The sequence below is a fragment of the Rhincodon typus genome, chromosome 17 (assembly GCF_021869965.1).
Source record: "Rhincodon typus isolate 14 chromosome 17, sRhiTyp1.1, whole genome shotgun sequence".
NCBI classification, from domain to species: Eukaryota; Metazoa; Chordata; class Chondrichthyes; order Orectolobiformes; family Rhincodontidae; genus Rhincodon; species Rhincodon typus.
This window is the reverse complement of record NC_063348.1, coordinates 20,346,965-20,367,407: the sequence shown is the minus strand read 5'-3', so window position 1 is coordinate 20,367,407 and position 20,443 is coordinate 20,346,965. Positions and strand designations below refer to the sequence as shown.

The window sequence follows — 20,443 nt, the reverse complement described above, 5'->3', positions numbered from 1 at the left end:
ACCAACCTCATCCCGCCCCCTTGACCTGTCCGTCCTCCCTGGACTGACCTATCCCCTTCCTAACTCCCTACCTACACTCACCTTTCATGGCTCCATCCCCGCCTCTTCGACCTGTTTGTTTCCTCTCCACCTATCCTCTCCTCTATCCCTCTTCTATCTGCCTCCCACTCTCTCCCTATTTATTTCAAAACCCCCTTCCCCTCCCCCTTTACTGATGAAGGGTCTAGGCCCGAAACGTCAGCCTCTCTGCTCCTATGATGCTCTATTATACAGATCTCATGTTTTCTTTATGTTTGGAAATATCTTATACTCTCAAGTACTGTGCTCAATGCATTTGCTTCTATTGTTGAATGGAATCTCATGATGTCACATATAAAGAGTCCTATATAAAATGTCTGCTCTCAACCTGCAAAAATAGGAATAACTGACAGAACCAGTACTGCGACAGATATCCACAGCATTGAGTATCGCAGGGTAAATTAATCAAACATGCATTCCCTTGATCTAATCTGCAGTGCTCAAAGTCAACTAATCACTGCATGCTCTGATTATTTTTCTTTCTGAATACAAATATCTGAATCACCAGCAAAAATCAATGAGATTTCCAAATCAATGAGATTTCCAAATCACCAGTCATCTCACAGTGTTTAAGTTTAGGCAGGCTATATTCTTTAAAGCCCAATACTGCCTAGTGATCAAATGTTATTTTCCTACATCTTTTTTCATGTAAAAGAATACTTTGTTGATTTTTTTTATATTTTCTAAACTGAGCTGTGAATTTCACTCCTTGCAGCAATGAGGTTTGTCAAATATTGGGTGGTTTTGTGAAAACAATACAAATGGTAGAGGCAAAAGGTTTTTAGTTTAGAAAGGTATCATATGTTGGCATTGTCTAGATGGGCCAAAGGGCCTATTCCTGTACTGTATTTTCTTTTGCTCTTTGGCGCTAAATTAGCTGATCAATGGTGGTACCTGACAGATCATGCAAGAATCACAGAACTTTTACAGTACATGGGGAGACTATTTGGCCCATTGGATCTGTACTGGCCCACTGAACATTTAAATTCATGCCAATCTCCTACCTTTTCCCTGTAACACCGAACATTGTTTAAATAAAAGCAATCATCAAAAACATTTTTGCATGTCTCAATTGATTTGTCTCCACTTCACTTTCAGATCCTAACTACTTACTCTGTGAAGAAAGTTTTCCTCACGAACAAACACAGCAATTGCTGGAAACACACAGCAGGACTGGCAACATCAGAACATGTTCTGAGGAAGGGTCACTGGACCCAAAACATTAACTCTGATTTCTATCCACAGATGCTGCCAGACCTGCTGAGTTTTTCCAGCAATTTCAGTTTTTGTTTCTGACTTGCAGAATCCGCAATTCTTTCTTTTTTTAAGTTTTTCTCATCTTGCATTTGCTTCTTTTACACAATACTTTAAAACTACATCGTCTAGTACTTAATCTATTTACAAGTCACAGAGTCATACAACACAGAAACAGAGCCTTTGGCCCAACTCATCCATGCCAACCAGGTTTCCTAAACTGAACTAGTCCCATTCACCTCTGTTTGATCCTTATCCCGCTAAACACTTCCTATCCATGTACCTGTCCAAATGTCTTTTAAATGCTGTAATTGTACCTGCCACGACCACTTTCTCTGGCAGCTCATTCCATATACATGCCACTCTCTGTGTGAAAAAGTTGTGCCTCAGGTCCTTTTAAATTTTTCCCCCCTCACTTTAAAACTATGCTCTCCAGTTTTGGACTCCCCTACCATGGGAAAAGTGGGAAGTTTCTCTCCATCCACTAACTCCAGATCCCTCACGATTTTGAGGCCTTCTGTCAAGTGTCCTCTTAGCCTTCTCCTCTCCAAGGCAAACAGTCCCAACTTTTCCAATCTTTCCTCATAACTCAAGTGCCTCAAACTTGGAATAATTATGGTAAAGCTATTCTTCACTGTCTGCAATGCCTCACGCCAATAATGTGACACACAGAACTGGACACAGTATTCCAGCTGAGTCTAACCAGTGTTTTTTAAAAGTACATCATAACCTCCCTATTCATGTACTCAATGCACCCATGTATGAAGCCTAGAATACCGAATGCTTTAATAACATATCTCTTTACCAGTTCTTCTATTTTTAATGGCCTAAGTACAGATACACCCAGGTCTCTCTGCTCCTTGTACACCTTTCAGAATAGTACCCTTCCTTTTACACCTCTTCTTTTTTTTTAATCAAAGTATATCACCTCACACTTCTCCCCACTGAACTTGATCTGCCACCTATCCACCCATTCCACCAACATATCAATGTTGTTTGAATTTCGACACTGTCCTCCTCACGTTTTATAATTTTCAACTTTTCCATCATCAGCAAACTTGTAAGTGGTCTAGGTCTTGGTCTTCAGGGAACAATTTCAATGTCTCGGGAAAAGTCCCAATACCAAACTGCAACCAACCTTCCTCCAGCCTGATAAATTCTCATTCACCATTACTTTCTGCTTCGTATCCCTCAGCTAACTTTATATCTGTATTGCTACTTTCTATCTTATTCTATGACCTATAAATTTCCTCTCAAGTTTGTAGCGTAGCACTAGACTGAGTACCTTTTGATGTCCACATACAACAGATGAATGGCCTTCCCCTCATCAACCCTCCTTCCAACCACTTCAAAGAACTCCAGCAAGTTAGACCATTTTTCCAGAACCAATTCACGTTGTTGCTTCTGAATCTATTTACATTTTTCCATGAGACTATTAATTTTATCCAGAATAATTGTTTCTAGAAGTAAACTAAAATGGGCTGGTTTATAATACTGGTGCTTTTGAGGCTTTTTCATAATCTCTCTTTACTTGTCTTTGTTTTCTGCCTCCCTTCTGAACTTTCTGTAATCAGTTTCATTTTCAATTGAAATCATTCAATGACCTCCGGATTCGTTTGTCCTACCTTTTGAATATGCCCAAACCTTCTCTACTTTGAAGGTAGCCAATTGTTCAGCTCTGTTTTTCCAATCAACTTTTGTTATCTGTTTATCCACGCAGCTCTGTTCCTGGACCTTTGCAGGATGTGGCAAGAATCTATCAAGTTTTCCATGAGAGTCGTCAAGTATTTAAGTAAAATTCTTTTACTCTCTTTTAGGGATTTGGATAAATTCTTTCATTCTTGCTTACTCCCCAAGTATCTCCTTCTTAACTAGTTGTTCCAGAGCTGAGGTACAGACTCCATATCCTTCCTGTCACTTATTTCTCTCCTCTGCCCTCCAGATACTCACCACAGAACCCAAAATCCCAGCTGTACCCCATTGCCAGTTGCTGACTTTCTTGTTTTCAGGTGATCTCCCAAATGCATTTAGCAGTCTCGACCTATCATCTTTTCTGCAGCCAAGAGGATGACAACTTCCTGCATTATCTGAGCACTTACCACTCACACTCTTTGCAATCTCCTTGTACTTGTTGACATCTGTTTCCCCAATGGCCAAGATCATGGGATCCAAGTGAATTTGTGACGCTGTCACACTTAGCTCCCCACTGAGTGCCTGTAAGCTTTAAGGCTCAGGCATCACAGACTATCCAAACTGGGCAATCAAGGAAACAAGCAATGTTAAAATAACTTAAGTTCATTATGAAGTAACAGCTTACATAATGTAAGCTCATATTTCAGCTAAATCAATGGAAAATGCATATGACTGTAACAGCTGAGATGTGTTTACTGATCTCAAACGATAAACAGATGGAAGGCACAGAGCAAATGTTTTCTCTTTAGCTTGAGGCAGCAGTCTTCTCCTTTCTAATTGAATTATTAAGAAACCGTTCCCCCGGTCTACCTCCATCTGAAGCCGGCATATTAGACCATAAGGCCATTAAAAAAAAAGGAACAGGAGGAGTCCTTTCGGCTCCTTGAGCCTGCTTTGCCATTCAATAGGATCATAGCTAATTCGACATACGTCATGTCTACTTTCCTGCCCTTTCCCCATAACCCTTGATTCCCCTACTGGTCAAGAATCTATTTCAACCTTAAATATATATATACACCACAGCTCTCTGTGGCAAAGGGTTCCAAAGTCTCAACCCTCTGAGGGAAAGAAGTTCCTCCACATCTCATTCTTAAATTGGCACCACTCTATTCTGAGATTATGCCCTCTTGTCCTAAACTCTCCCCTGAGGTAAAACATCTTTTCAACATTTACACTGTCAAGTCCTCTAAGCACGCTATATGTTTCAGTGAGACCACCTCTCATTATTCTAAACTCCCACGAGTAAAGGCCCAGCCTGCTTAGCCTTTGTTCATAAGACAATCCCTCCATACCAGGTATCATCCTAGTAAATCTTCTCTGAACTATCTCCAATGAAATATCTTTTCCGAAGAAATGGGACCAAAACAGCCCTTAATACTCCAGATGTGGTCTCACCAGCACCTTGTGTAGATTTTTTTCTTTATTGATTCAAGGGATGAGGGCATCACTGGTTAAGCAGCATTTATTGCCCATCCCTAATTGCCCAGAGGGCAGTCAAGAGTCAACCACATTGCTGTGGGTCTGGAGTCACACATAGGCCAAACCAGGCAAGGATAGCAGTTTCCTTCCCTACAGGTCATTAGTGAATCAGATGGGTTTTTCTGATAATCAGCAATGGATTAATGGTCATCATTAGTCTGTTAATTCCAGACTTTTTTGTAATCTAATTCAAATTCCACCATCTGCCATGGCAGGATTTAAACCCAGCTCCCCAGAACATTAGCTGGGTCTCTGAAATAACAGTCCAATGATATTACCACCTCCCCACGCAGTTAGACTCCTCTGCTCTTACACTCCAACCCCCTTGAAATAATGGCCAACCCTCTGAGCACTCGTCAATATATTTTAGTGGCTGATTGTCTAAGTCAACAATTTGTTTGAATGACTCAGTCCACAGGACAAGCACCCAAGATGTTATTTCTGCACTCCTCCCACCGACTTGAGCTTGAGGTCATCTTTTAGTTTACTTCATGCTGGAAGCTGTCTGTTAGCCCTTACAAGAACACTTATAGATAGAATGGCATCTCGTTTCATCTTTCAATTTAAGAAGGTTAACATGGAAGCCTGATTAGGATAGCTCTCTATTTCTGGGCCCTGTTTTTTAGGATAGATAAAAGAAAAAAAAACTTTTCCTCCAGGTGGTCTCATCCAATGATTACTAACTCCAAAGGAATTCTATAATGTTTGGAAAAGTGCCATTTTTGATAGGCTCCGTTCACTTGGTCTGCCTAGAGAGAGCTCGGTGCCCCTATCAAAGTCTCAAGATGGTCCTTAATGAGCTCAAAATACTCTCCTTAACAATATTAAAGGACGAGGTTGTAGACCAGTGGGTTTGGTTGCAAACGTTTTATCACCCTGCTAGGTAACATCGTCAGAACGCCTCCAGCGATGCGTTGGTGCTCTGTCCCACTTGTTACTTAAATGTCTCCGTTCGTTTTATATATTTGTTATATATAAAGACGTTTAGATTTGCCAAAGAACTGCAACAGAAATTGAAATACTTAATTGACACATTACCCACTTCATCCACTCCTCCCAAGAATTCCTCAATATCATCAAGGACACCAGGATAGAAGAGGATGAGATGATGTTAACCTTCGACGTAACGGCACTATTCACGTCCATAAACATAAACACACATCCATTGACCTAGCCAAAGAGATCATTCCCACACTGCTGGATGAATCAGGAAGGCAGGCACCCCAGACACTAACACCATCAGTGAGGACACCACCATGAAACTACTAGATCCGTGCCTCACAACCCACTTCACCTCCAACAGCAGCATATACATACAAATCAACGGAACGCCACTGGGATCCCCAATATCTGGACTGATTGCAGAAGCCGTAATGCAAAGGTTGGAACGAACAGCACTCCCCACTACACAACCCAAACTCTGAGTACGCTATGTAGATGACACCGTTGTGATTATCAAATGCACAAAACTAGAAGAAACCCAGCAACACATAAACAACATCCTTACCGGGATAAAATTCATAAAGGAAGAGAACGACTGACTATCCTTCCTAGACATAACGTTAGAACGCAAAAACAGTGGGGAACTCCAGACTAGCGCATATAGAAAGACCACACATATGGACTACATATTCAAAGACACAACACGACCGGACTCACTAATCACCCTACCGTACATCAAGGACATTTCAGAGATGACCACAAGACTACTCAGATCCCTAAGTATCAGGGTAGCCCACAAACTAGCAACCACCCTACAACAGCTACTGACGAACGTAAAAGATCCCATATCCAAAACCAGCAAAACTAGTGTAATGTACAAAATACCATGCACGGAGTGTGAGAAACACCACATAGGTCAACCCGGAAGAAAACTGACAATACAGATACACAAGCCCCAACTAGCCACCAAAAGACCTGACCAATTCTCACTTGACTCACTACACACGGACAAAGAAGGACACAAATTTGACTGGGACAACACGTCCATAATCGCACAAGCCAAACACGCCAGGGAATACCTGGAGGCCTGGTATTCCAACTGGAACTCCATGTATAAACACATTGAATTAGATCCTGTGTACAAACCACTGAAAAACAGAAACAGAAGTGGGTACCAAACACCCCAACAAACAAAGGCGCATAAATAACAAGTGGGACAGAACACCAATGCTTCACCAGAAGCACACCAATGATGTTACCTAACAGGGTGACGAAACATTTGCAACCAAACCAACTGGCTTGGCAAGCATGTCTACAAACTCATTCACAACCTGAGCTACAAATCTTCTCGAAATCTTTAAATATTAAAGGACTTTCTTAATGGATTGAATGCGATGTTAGGGACATCCTCACCGTGGCTGTCAGATACTGACAGCAGCTTTGGGAAACTGACACCCCAGGCAACATCAGGATTTTAAACTGCAGGCACAACTCAGCACAACTCTCCTGCACAATAACAATTGACCAAGGCTTTCATGAGAATATCATCTAATTTATGGTCCCTTCAACCAAGAAGAAAGAAAAAGGACAGAGGGTTTACACAAGTTGCAAAATGTCCTGATATCAAAACAAATGGTCATTGTTTCATTTATTACTGGGTCAAAATCTTGGTACCTGCTTCCTTTAATTAACAATGCGCACTCAACTTTCACAACTCAATTTAATGCTCAACAAGGACCAATGCACATTAACAGCTTCTGAGATTGACCAACAGCTCAGAGTGACAACAGCTATAGTAAAGTAAAACTATGAGAGGTATGGATGGAGCTGGAGTCTTTTTCCTAAATGCTAGGGGGCATAGGTTTAAGGTGAGAGAGGGACAGTTTAAAGGAGACATGCAAGTCAATTTGTTTCTGCACAGAGGGTGGTAAGTGCCTGGAACTTGCTGCCAGGGAAAGTGGCAGAAGCAAACACGACAGCAACATTTAAGGGGCATTTGGACAGCACATGAACAGACAGGCAATAGTGGGATATGGACCATGTGCAGGCAGATGGAAGTAGTTTAGAATGACATCGTGGTCAGCATAGACATGGTGGACCGAAGAGCCTGTTGTTGTGCTACACTGCAGCAGTCCTCATACATTTTAACCCGCATCCAGTAATGTGTTCTCCAACAGATGCATCAGGAAATATCTGGAGTTGGATTCACACAATACTTATGCATTCATCTCACTGTCAGAAACTCAGCACAGAAATTCTAATGGAGAACAGGAACAATAAACATGCAATTATTCTTGTGAACATTAAGATCTGTATATCTAGCATAGAAAATTAGTGCCAATTACTAAGTGTTATCTACATCATCAACTTCTATGTATCTACAGATGATCAAATCTCCTTTATCAGTTCAAACCTTCAGCTGGAGTATCCTACAGGTTAACACACAGAAGCTGACATGCTTCACCATATTACTATCAGACAGAATCAGTGCTAGCACAGAACATGCATCATTGAGACTTTGTGATCACAGTCATTTCACACATGACTGAATTTTGTTATGTGAGAGAAATTGAGGGCAGAATCAGCAGCATTACATGATAGAAAGCAGGCCATTACCTAAAAGTCAAGCGGCCTTACAAACTAGTAGAAAAACTGATCTTGTACTACACAGTATGTCATGAAATCACATTGCTTCATGACAATGATATTGCACATGGAACTTGACCAGTTATACCAAAAGTACAATTATCCTAAATGCATGATAGCCATACGTATTGCACCTTTTTCAGGAAGGACATCTGAGTGTTAGGATGGAATAGTATTCTTGTGGAGCAGCCTAGTGGTCAGCAATAGCTTCCCATATGGAACAGTCCATTAGAAATTATATAGAACACATGCACAATGAAAACTCTGTTAACATCTACAACTGAATCCATCATCAACAAAACCATAGCAACTACTCCAAGTTGATATTTTATGGAAAATGCAAGTGGTCCTTGGTAATCAATGTATTTTGCTTGTTATTCATGATCGACATACGAAATGGCCAGAAATCACTACAACAAGTTATATTACTATCAATTCAGTTATTGGCATTCATGATAAGTTATTTACAAAATGGGTTTTGCTGGAAACTATGACTAAGGACAATGGACTGCGGTTTATTTTCAGCTGGTTCAAAGAGTTCCTAGAAAGCTATAGAATTTCCTATAAACTAAAATCATGATACAACCCACAATCAAATGGTGACACCAAACGATTTAACAAGGTGATAAAAGGCAATCTGAGAGCCATTATATGGAAGAGAAAGCAATTTGAACAATCCAGTCATGTCCTACTTCACAAATCAATTGATCCCTCACTTGCTGAGTGGAAAGTCTCTCTCCAAATTTATGACTGTTGTAGTTTTGGCATGCTGCTGAGTATTCTTAATCTATCTAATGGCAATGTTAAAATGAAAATCACAAAACAATAAGCTAAACAAAAGTATAATTCAACAAGCAGACAGATGCAAAGAAACCATGATTTGAAGATGAAGATTGGGCTTGCGTGTCTAAGACCAAACTACAACTATAAACTCACATCATCTCTATCGAGAACAATGCACAACAAAATTGCTCAGTATGAATTCTTATCTGTTGAATGACAACACAAAGTAAAATGTGGGAAACTTGACAGCAAATAGACTAGGAGATTGAGGATGCTAATTATGAAGATGCATTTTCTTTTCTGAAGAGTAACTGCAAAGTTGATCTTCTGTCTCATCCAGCTGATTACACAGGACTGCAATGTCAAGTTCATAAATCTAAGCACTATCCTCAACAATCTGATGGTGGCATTCTGCTGGAGTTATCTGAAATGATGGAGAATGATCCTTTGAATGCGGAGCCTGATGGGATGAAAAGATTTTTTGGAACATCGATGATTGCTTCATGCTCCCACCAGGACCTTGAAAACTTTGTTCATTTTGCCTCCAATTTCCAACCCTCTATAACTTTCACATCATCCAGGTCCAACACTACTCTTCCTTTCTTTGACCTCTCTGTCTCCATTTTGAGAAATAAACTGTCCACTACTATCCACTGCAAAGCCAATGATTCCCACAGCTACCTTCACTACAGCTCTTCACATCCCACGTCCTGCAAGAAATCCATCCCATTCTCCCAGCTCCTTCGACTACATCGCATCTGTTTGGATGATGCCACCTTCCAAAACAACGCTGCTGACTTCTTCGATGACACTGGTTTCCCACCCACTGTGGTTGATAGGGCGCTCTACTGCATCTGACCTATCATCCATGATTCTGCCCTTGCCCCTTCCCATCACCCACAACAGCATGATCGGGTTCCTCTTGTCCTCACTTTTCATCCCACCAGCCTCCGCATTCAAAGGATCATTCTCCACCATCTCCTATGCACATTTTTTGTTTAAAAGGGTGGACTGGTGGCTCAGTGGTTAGCACTGCTGCCTCACAGCGCCAGGGACCCAGGTTCAATTCCACCCTCCGGCAACTGTCTGTGTGGAGTTTGCACATTCTCCCTGTGTCTGCATGAGTTTCCTCCAGGTGCTCCAGTTTCCTCCCACAGTCCAAAGATGTGCAGACTAGGTGGATTGGCCATGCTAAATTGCCCGTAGTTTTCAGGGATGTGTAGATTAGGTGGGTTATGGGAGGAGATGGGTCTGGGTGGGATGTTCTGAGGGTCAGTGTGGACTTGTTGGGCCGAAGGGCCTATTTCCACACTGTAGGGATTCTATGGTTTCAGATAACTCCAGCAGAACGCCACCACCAAACACATCTTCCCCTCATATCTCCGTCTGCATTTCGCAGGGATCATTCTATCTGGGACTTCCTAGTCCATTCCACAACCACCAACACCACCCCACTTTCACACAGCACCTTCCCATGTGACAGCAGAAGGTGCAACACCTGCCCCTTCACCTTCTCCCTGCTCACCATCCAGGAGCCTTAACAGTCTTTCCAGGTGAAGCAGCATTTCACCTGTACCTTCTCCAATCTTGTGCATTGTATTCACTGCACCCAATGTGGCCTATTCTACATTGGAGAAACCAAATACAGCCTGGGTGACTGTTTTGCAGAACACCTCAGGTCTGTGCGCCAGCAGGACCCGACTTTCCCGTAGCCAGTCATTTTAACACAGCATCCTGCTCACATGCCCATGTGTCTGTCCTAGGTATGGTGCTGTGCTCCAGCGAATCACAGCACAAACTGGAGGAACAACATCTCATCTTCAAACTAGGCACTTTACAGCCTCCTGGACTTAATGTTGAGTTTAATACCTTCAAATTGTAAACTAACTCCCATTTCTTCCTTTTCTGTTAGCTTGTTACATTCTGTTATCATGTCCTTTCTCCTCTCCCCCCACCCCAGTTGGACTGCCTGTTCTTTTAAGCCTGGTGGGAGACGATACACAATTATCCTGCCATTCTCACATTCCGATCATTTTATCAGAACTATCAACGTCTTTTCTCAGCTAGCGCCCTACACCCACTACCCCCACACCTACCCCCGCCACCACAGACTATAGCATAAAATGCTGCCTCCTCCACACTTCACTTCAGCTATGAAGAAGCATCATCTAAACTCGAAACATTAGCTTGCTCTCCTTCCATAGATGCTGTCTGACCCATTGTGATCTCCAGCATTTGTTGTTTTCAATACAGAATTCAGCATCTGCAGTAATTTACTCAAACAGAAGGAAGGAGACAGTATGTTAGAACTGGGCAGAAGAGCAGTTAGTAAGTGATGCATGAGCAATGGAAGCGATAAGATGTTTCCAGAGAGTGAGCAGGAAGCATAGAGAGCAGGGTTTGTGGTAAAGGAGGATGACGTGGATATGAGCCATTGAGTTGGCATGAAACATGTAATACTGAGAGTTACAGTCACGTGCCTTGGTTTGAGGTGGCAGGGTTAGAGCGTCTGGCCTTTCGAGTGTGAGATAGCAGAGAGAATATGATGATACTCTTGTGGAGTGCACTTCTTCCTGCATTGCTGTGCACTGTGTATAACCTGGAATCTACATTGACCCAAGACAATACCTCATTCCATGCTGGATCAGTCTGGTCAAGTGGCCTCTTCTGCTCATCAGCAGGATACAGCACTGCCTTCCTCTCCACCATCCCACCCACCAGCATCTCCAGGTCCCAGTTGGCTTACTGAGGAGGTAAGTTCCTTTTCTGGGCTATTCCTGTACGTGGATGCAATAGCACCAAAGTCTGAAGGACAGTTTGTGTCTGCAACACCTAAAATGGTGTGCAGCTGGGTGCTAAATATTATGCCAACTGCAGAAACACCAAACCATGCTGGCACCTCAGTGTTTCCTGCCATTCAGCTGTATGAGATGGGCACTTTAGAGCCTGGCCGTAAAATTAATGAGGCGAAGAGCAGAACATTGTGTAAGAAAACCACGCTATAAATCTCACTCGAAAACACACTCTGCCTCAAAATAGTAACATCCAAACCCAAATATCTCCATTGAGATTTCAGAGTACTTCATGCTACCATGGTGTTGTGAGAGTTTGCCTTTGACAGGCAAAGCTTATGTTGTCTCCAGTAACGTAAAAAACTGAGAGTGGATAATGTGACATTTAAGAACCTGACAGACATACATTACAACCAACTATTATGTATAAATATTACAATTCTCAGGCACATACATGTCTAGACTAATATTAGGTTATGATAAGGCAGCTTGTTTATTGTAGAGTATCATATTACAAGTCATCTGAGGTAAGATGGAGTACAAGAGATCTTTATACCTTCACGTCACATGTTATGATACCCATGATGTGGAGATACTGGTATTGGACTAGGGTGGACAAGATGAGAAATCACACAACACCAGGCTATAGTCCAAAAGGTATATTTGAAAACACAAGATTTTGGAGCTCTCTTACTAACACCTGAAGAAGGAGTGAGGCTCCGAAAGCTTATGTTTTCAAGTAAACCTGTTGGACTATAACCTGGTGTTGTGTGATTTCTGACCACGTTATGATACATCAATGATATCATGACATCTCTCCTAACAGCACACTGATGCACTAACGGTGATTATGTAGCACATAAAATGTGTTACATCTTTCCCATGTGCAGATTTCTCCTAGTCAAAGTAACACAGAGATGAATTTCATCCAATGCAGTTATACATGTAGTACTAAAGGAAATTAAACTCCCCACAGTTTTATGTTCAACACCTCGATAGTTTGCTTCTAAAAGAGCAACAAGACTTGTTCTCATTACCACAGAAACACTTAGGGAGTGACTAAAGCAATTCAACTCACCAACATAAATTAGAAACTCAATTTACAGAAATGAACAATTATTACCTAGCAATATCACAGTACCTAGGGAATTCTAGTATTGCAAAGTTTCTACAATGCCTAGAGAGGCTCTTCTAACTCGTTCAAATATAGAACATTGGTAGAAAGTACATCAAATTTGCATTACTAAAAAGCATGTGGTGAGCACTGTTGCTGGGATACAGATTGAATATTTGAACAGCTGGCTGCAGCATCAGGACAGTGTCTATACTGTGTCCCAAACAGCATAATACTGCAATCAGAAACAAGACAGAGACTATATAATAACCATAGGAAACATTTTCACTGAATAAAGCCACTTGGAAGGGGAAAATTGGCCAGAAGTCATTCTCAATTCAAACACAGTTCTGCAAACATAGAAAATAGCCTTCAAACAAGGACACTGAGGTGTAAAGTTATTCACTTTGGTCATAAGAATAAAAATGCAGCGTATTTTTTAAAAAGATGTTAAATTTGTAAATGTTGACATACGATGATACTTGGATGTGCTTGTACAAGGAAGAAAGAAGATATGAGAAGCAGCTAAAGTTCCTACTATGTCCAAAAATCATGGCATGTTGGCTATTATTGTGAGGAGATTGGAGTACAGGATTAAGGAAGTATTGATAAAATTCAACAGGGGTTTTGGTAAGACCACAACTGGAACACTGTGTAATTCTGGTCTCAGCATTTAGGAAAAGATATGCTTAACATTAAGGCAGTGCAGCATAGATTTACAACGTTATTACTTGGTATGAGGGATATTGTATAAAAGGTAGTTAGTACCTGGATTAACTGATATCACAACATAGTCTATGGTTGGAATATAAAATATTGTTCCTGGGAGAGGTTAACCAGCTTTTAAGTATCAGTATAGCAGTGTTCCAAGTGTGAATTGGAGACAGCCACAACATATCCATGGTGAACAGAATTGCAGATTTCATTAACAGAGTGCCAGCCAGAAGAGAACTTCACATATACAAAAGCTACAGCCATCCAAGAGGAAGGAAAAAAAGATTCAAGTCAGAAATCAATGAGTGTATCTTTCAATATTCAGCAGCTTAAAAGCACAAAGACCAGTCAGCTTCTGTGAAAGCAGCAGACAGTGATTAGAAAGGTTGCAGAAGCAATAGCAATACTCAGCCTGCCTGTAGAAGTTCAAAGCAGTAAGACATAGCTAAAAACAAAACAAAAAACAAACAAGAGAAAACCACAGAAAATCTCTCAAAGTTACAAGAAAATTTAAAAATCAATAAAGTTGATAAAATAGTTGATAACAGATAATTGAACTAAGTAAAATCCCTTGGAGGAAGTGTGGAAATTCTTACATTAAAAGAAAATATCCTATGCCAATAAAAGAAAAGAAGGCTTCAATCACTATATTGAGTGAATGAGCATCATTTTAATTATTTAAAATTGTTATGAAAATTCAAGGAAGAAATCTTTGTCAAATAGTTACTTGCTAAGAACCTCATTAAACCACGTTTAGTGCTGTCCCTATTAGCATTGCTTCACTTTAACATCACTAAGATTTTGGGATGACAAATCTCACTGAGCATTGTGAAATTTGCAATATCACCTCTGGCCTGACTGGTGCCATTTGGGAATGACCTCTTCCCCTCCCACATCAGAGGTCAGTCCCAGAGTATGGACTTGCATCACTGCCTGAAATCTTCACCAGTGAAGACATACTCACCAAGCCCAGACTACCCACCAAAGTCTCTGCTCACCCTGGTCAGATTGCAACCACTGCCAGACAATACACCACCCCTGAGAAATTGTGCAAACCACCACCACCCTGAGGACCCACCCTAACATGATAGAGCTGTCCCTTCCGACCAGCAGAGCTCCAGAAATCTCCAAGCTCTTCAATGTACTCCCTCCATAACTTACCGGGCATCTGACAGAATCGAACTCAGCAGCCTCGCCTGCCTTCTCTCCCCAAGGGCCTCAAGCTATTTGTCACTTTCAATTCAGCAGTCCTCCCTTCCTCTAGGTACACCAGCAACTTCTCAAATGAGCAGCGCGCCTCTCCCCACGCTTCCATTCCTTGAGGTGGTATTCGGAATGGCAGAGCCCTCATGGTAGGCTGTGGCTTGCAGACAGTGGAACAATGCAGTACAGCTAGACCAAAGCAGCCATCACCCTCCACAACCTCCAACCATCCCCCCAATCCCACCTCTGCCCAAATCCCTACCACGCAACAGTTCTTCTGTGCTTCACCACCAGTCTCAAACCGCAATCCACCATGGGATCCCTGGCCAACATTACAGAAAGGAAACGGGGAAGGGGCAAGTGGAAGGACATGTCAGTTAATCCAGTCACAACTGACTCTCTATCATTCATTTACCAATATCGGAATTCTGCTAAAGTAGGAGTGATACTGTCAATTTAGAAAATACAGCTATAATTTTCTAATATTTTTTCACTGTTAAGGAAAACCCTGTGGAACCCAAATCTAACTTCAACATTAATTGTCATAGGAATCAATACTTCACGTTAAGTATTTTCTCTTAAAGTCATGATTTTCAGGAATTTAAACACAACTTTAAGTGAGGGCCCTCTCCAATTAGAGTGTAAACTGAAAGCCAGAAGAAGAAGAGTTTGCTAAAAGTCATTGTTTTGTGAAAAAATAAACTTTTGTTGTGTATCCAAAGATCAAAACAGCACAATGCAAATTTTTTAAAGTTTAAAAAGATACAAAACTCAAAGAGATAAGCTGAAAAGATATGAATGATGCAAAGTTACAGTCTTTCTCTCCAACTTGAAAAAAAAGGTGATTCTACACTTTTCAGCATTTTAATCTTCAAATCTTTTCTCCAATTCAAAGTTGCTTGCTCATTAGGCACAATTAAAATTGGTTCCTGTACCTTTCTTTTTACTGATTTCTAAGCACATTTTTCCAACACAAATAGATGAATAATTCTGAAACATCTAGAAGTTCTTTTACATTAGTTAACAGAAATTTTTAAAACATTGCACAAAGAAACATAAGAAGACAGAAATTAATCTTTGAACAAAGACAAAAGTTGCTGGAAAAGCTCAGCAGGCCTGGCAGCATCTGTGAAGGAAAAAACAGAATTAACATTTCAGGTCCGGTGACCCTTCCTCAGAACTGGGCTCCGAAACGTTAACTCTGTTTTTCCTTCACAGATGCTGCCAGACCTGCTGAGCTTTTCCAGCAACTTCGTCTTTGTTCCTGATTTACAGCATCCGCAGTTCTTTCGGTTTTTATTTAGAAATTAATCTTTGTTCCTTTAAATATAAATTACAAATGAAAAACAAACTTTTTAATCAATCTTCACTATCCTATAATGCAAAAACAAAACAATATTAAAAATAGTGTTTTAAGAAACTTGCTGATGAAGTCTCAATATTTAACAGTGGAAATGAGCATTCAATTGAAAACACTGGACAGCAAAACCAGATGCATCAACAATTTTAAAATAAGTCAGCAGCTTTCAAGTGAAGTATTTAAATAGGAGAAGTATCAACAGTTAAATGCAGTTACAATGGAGAAAGACATTACACCTCCAAACACATTTAACATTCTTGAGAGACAACAAGGCGTAGAGCTGGATGAACACAGCAGGCCAAGCAGCATCATAGGAGCAGGAAGGCTGACGTTTTGGGCCTAGACCCTTCTTCAGAAATGGGGGAGGGGAAGGGGGTTCTGAAATAAATAGGGAGAGAGGGGGAGGCGGATAGAAGATGGATAGAGGAGAAGATACGTAGAGAGGAGACAGACAGGTCAGAGAGGTGACAGACAGGTCAGAGAGGCGGGAATGGAGCCAGTAAAGGGGAGTGTAGGTGGGGAGGTAGGGAGGAGATAGGTCAGTCCAGGGAGGATGGACAGGTCAAGGGGGGCGGGAGGAGGCTAGTAGGTAGGAGATGGGTGTGGGGCTTGAGGTGGGAGGAGGGGATAGGTGGGAGGAAGGAGATAGAAGCAGGCGGTGCGGGGTTGGGGAACGATGAGGTTGGAGGCTGTGGGTGGGAGGTCACCTGAGGTGATGAGGTTGTGGATGGTTTGGGAGATGATGGTTTGGTGCTTGAGGGTGGGGTCATGATCAAGGGGGCGGTAGGAGGTGGTGTCGGAGCGTAGGCGCCTGGCCTCGGTGATGTAGAGGTCAGTGCGCCATACTACAACTGCGCCTCCCTTGTCCAAATGATTTCACAAGCTTCAAAATCTCCCCTCCCCCTACCGCATCCCAAAACCAGCCCAGCTCGTCCCCGCCTCCCTAACCTGTCCTTCCTCCCACCCATCCCCTCCTCCCACCTCAAGGCTCACCCACATCTCCTACCTACTAACCTCATCCCGCCCCCTTGACCTCTCCGTCCTCCCTGGACTGATCTATCCCCTCCCTACCTCTGCACATAGTCGGTATGGCTGACATTTCCTACTATCATAGCATACAGCAGATGTGGATCCTGCACTTTTGCCCATCAATCTGAAACTGACTCCACCTACTCTGGTCATTGTCTCTTCCAATTCCAATGAGCTTATAGTCAATCAGCACCAGGTTGCCAGATACCTCTCCAGAGTCTTCAACTCCCTTTTTGCCTCGCACTACCCTAACAGCCCCCAGGTCCAGATCTAGCACATTGAAGTTTTCCTACAACTTTCCTCTCTGCCCCCTGAGTCCCAGAAATACGCCTTAATGACGCCTACCCGGGTCTGTTGTGATTCCCCTACTGCTTGTAATATCTCTACAGGACTGACTATTGCCCACTCTGCGGCCTATAAACAGAAGTATCCCCTAACAGTGATGGGCTGAGCAGACAACTGACTGTGGCTAAGCCCCTGGACCATATGTGGACTGTGCCCCTCACCAACAGCAGCCCCTCTCCCCTTGACTGGACTGAGGACTAGCCCACACCCACTTTGCATCATGGCTATTTGATCGAACAAATGTTCAATGGTTTTACCATGCAGCCACCTGGCACATGCTGTAGGTGTTAGATTGACGTCTCAATATGCCATACCACAAGATGGCCCCACCCTCTGCCTCAGACAAATCATAATAGGCAACATGGCAAGCAACCTGTCTGTGTGTCCATATGAAAGAGCACATCAATATGTAATATAAATTGCAAGGACATCACAATAGAGAGTGAGCTGAGAGATTGGATCATAATTCAGCAGGAACAAACAGTTTCACAGAGTGGAGAAAATAACCTGGTAATATTGACAAGATTTCCCTTTGTTTAGTTTAATGAAATAATTTTTAATGTAATTAATTACCTCATTTTCACTTTCACAAGAAACCGTTAGCTGCACATCTCCACTGTTAAGCCTAATGCCCAAACTATAACCAGTGAATAAGATAAACAAAGCAAATGTCACATTGATCAATTATTTAATATGTCCCAAACAATCTAATTATCATAAATCTAAATATATTTTCACTTGTATTACCGACTTTCCCTCAAATTTCTTCCAATAAACCATTGAAATTCATGGAAAATTATTTACATTCTGTAAGGTGGGCCAAAAATCCCCATCAGTTGTTGGACATACCCTGGACTTAAAAACCCTCTCAAGGGAGAAGTTATGGGAATTATAGTATATTGGATTAAAGTCACTGGGACTCCAGGAACCATGGGCTGCAACGGAGCCAGGAAAAGGCTGGCTGGGAGAGACTGGGGAATATACAAACCCAGGGGCAGATGTCTGGGACAGGGGCTAGCTAAGCGAAACTAAAAGGAAAACCTCCCATTCATGCCTCAGCTAAAACAATGCAAGCCAGCCTCCCGGAAATAACAACCTCAACAATTCCAGATCCTCTGGAGCCTACACAGGTATCAAACCATTCACTTCCAAATCAGTGCTCAGGCACAAAGGTGCCGAACATTCCACACCACTGAGTTACATGAAAACCTGTTTCACCTTGGAACCTTCACACCACTATGCGAACTGAACAGACACCAGTCCATAGGAAACGCCAGACATTCCAATCGCATCAAAACCATTCTTTCCAATCGAGAAACGATTATCAGTCACTCCAGTACTCAGGAAACCTTTTCAACCCTGAAAAGAGGAACAATAGCTCACAGATTTGGCAGGAGATAAGGGGGAGGCCTGCAGTGGGGTATAACTGGAGACCCCAAGCCCAGCACAAGAGAGAGTGAAGTGGAAGGTGCAGCGAAAAGCCAAGTAAAAACAAGAGAGAAGCAAGAAAAGAGAGTGAGAATCCTACACTGTGAGTGGGGCACCACGAAACCAGTACTACAAAACCAACTACTGAAAACTAACTACAAACCTCCATTCAGAGATAGTAGGAACTGCCGATGCTGGAGTCTGAGATAATAAGGTGTAGAGCTGGACAAACACAGCAGGCCAGGCAGCATCTGAAGAAGGGTCCAGACCCGAAACATCAGCTTTCCTGCTCCTCTGATGCTGCTTGGCCTGCTGTGTTCATCCAGCTCTGCACCTTGTTATTACAAACCTCCGCTCGACGTCCAGAGGTGACCAAAGGCTCCTGAGATGCGACACACCAACCGGGGCAACACCAGCAACATCCTCCACCAGCCACAACAACAACCCGCTCGCAAAACCACCAGGAGGAGGACAAAAGCCAGGGTACTCACCAGGCCGATCCCACCCGTCCAACCACATCGACAGACAGCACCTGACTGACTATTATCAGTACCCGCTGCCCTTCACGGAGCCCCAGCTATGACAAGCAACTACGGTGAGAGCCAGTCGAAATCGCAGTTTTCACACCAGGGGTGAGCCTAAGGTCTCTAACTCAGCTGGGCTAGTCATAGACAGGGAAGGGGAGTTTGGTGTCAACAGTGTAAGTCACCTCTAAGGAAGGGAAGTGGATTAGAACAGGTAACTCTCTCTCTCTTTTCCTCCCACTGGTATAGTAACAGTCACCCATTGTACTTATTTTACCCACTGTATTTAATTAACTGGGAGATGGTCTCAGTCAGAGACTGGGGGGTTTAATTTGATATTCACTTTCTTGTTTTGTAAATATATTAATTTTGCTTGTCTGTTCAATAAAATCAGAGTTTTATTTGGCCTCTGAAAGATCTGCCTCCAGTGTTATTCCACCACATCATATTACATTCATAAGCCCAGTGTCAGAACCAGGGAGCTGATAAGCTGTGAACCAGGCAGCGCTCCCTACAATTCTCTGAAAGAATACATTGTACCTTGTGATTGAAAAATACATTAAAATTAGCACTACTGAGCCCACTAAAAATGTGCAATAACAATGTTTTGCTATCTGCCAATGTCTCTTACTTAACTTGTGACAATTTAAGGGAAACATTTAAGCTAAATATACATGTTGTACTGCAATACCTAACCTGGAAAATCTGAGAATAAGTTGTTAAATGTTCGTGCAATTATTCGATCAGTCACATCATTGGAGCAATTACTGCAAGTTTCACTGTTGACGCCACTCGACAGGTTCAGCAAAATTTCCTTTTTTTTCTCACTAACATTCTCTCTCCAGCTGAAAAGTGGTTGTTGTTATTTTGTTTGTTTTAATTCCCCTTCTTGTACACCAGTGTCCTGAATGAAAGGGGAGGCAACTAATATGCTCCTAAAGATAGTAGGAACTGCAGATGCTGGAGAATCTGAGATAACAATGTGTAGAGCTGGATGAACACAGCAGGCCAAGCAGCATCATAGGAGCAGGAAAGCTGACGTTTCGGGCCTAGATCCTTC

At 42.2% G+C, this 20,443-nt stretch overlaps 1 long non-coding RNA gene across 2 annotated transcripts in view; it reads right to left on the bottom strand.

Moving 5' to 3' along the window:
- Positions 1–19,420, bottom strand: part of LOC125485241 — a 94,733-nt gene extending 75,313 nt beyond the window's left edge. For both annotated transcript variants that reach the window (XR_007263979.1, XR_007263980.1), the window contains exon 1: positions 19,351–19,420. This is a non-coding gene — a long non-coding RNA (uncharacterized LOC125485241). The remainder of the gene's footprint in view (positions 1–19,350) is intronic.
- Between the last annotated feature and the right edge of the window lie 1,023 nt (positions 19,421–20,443).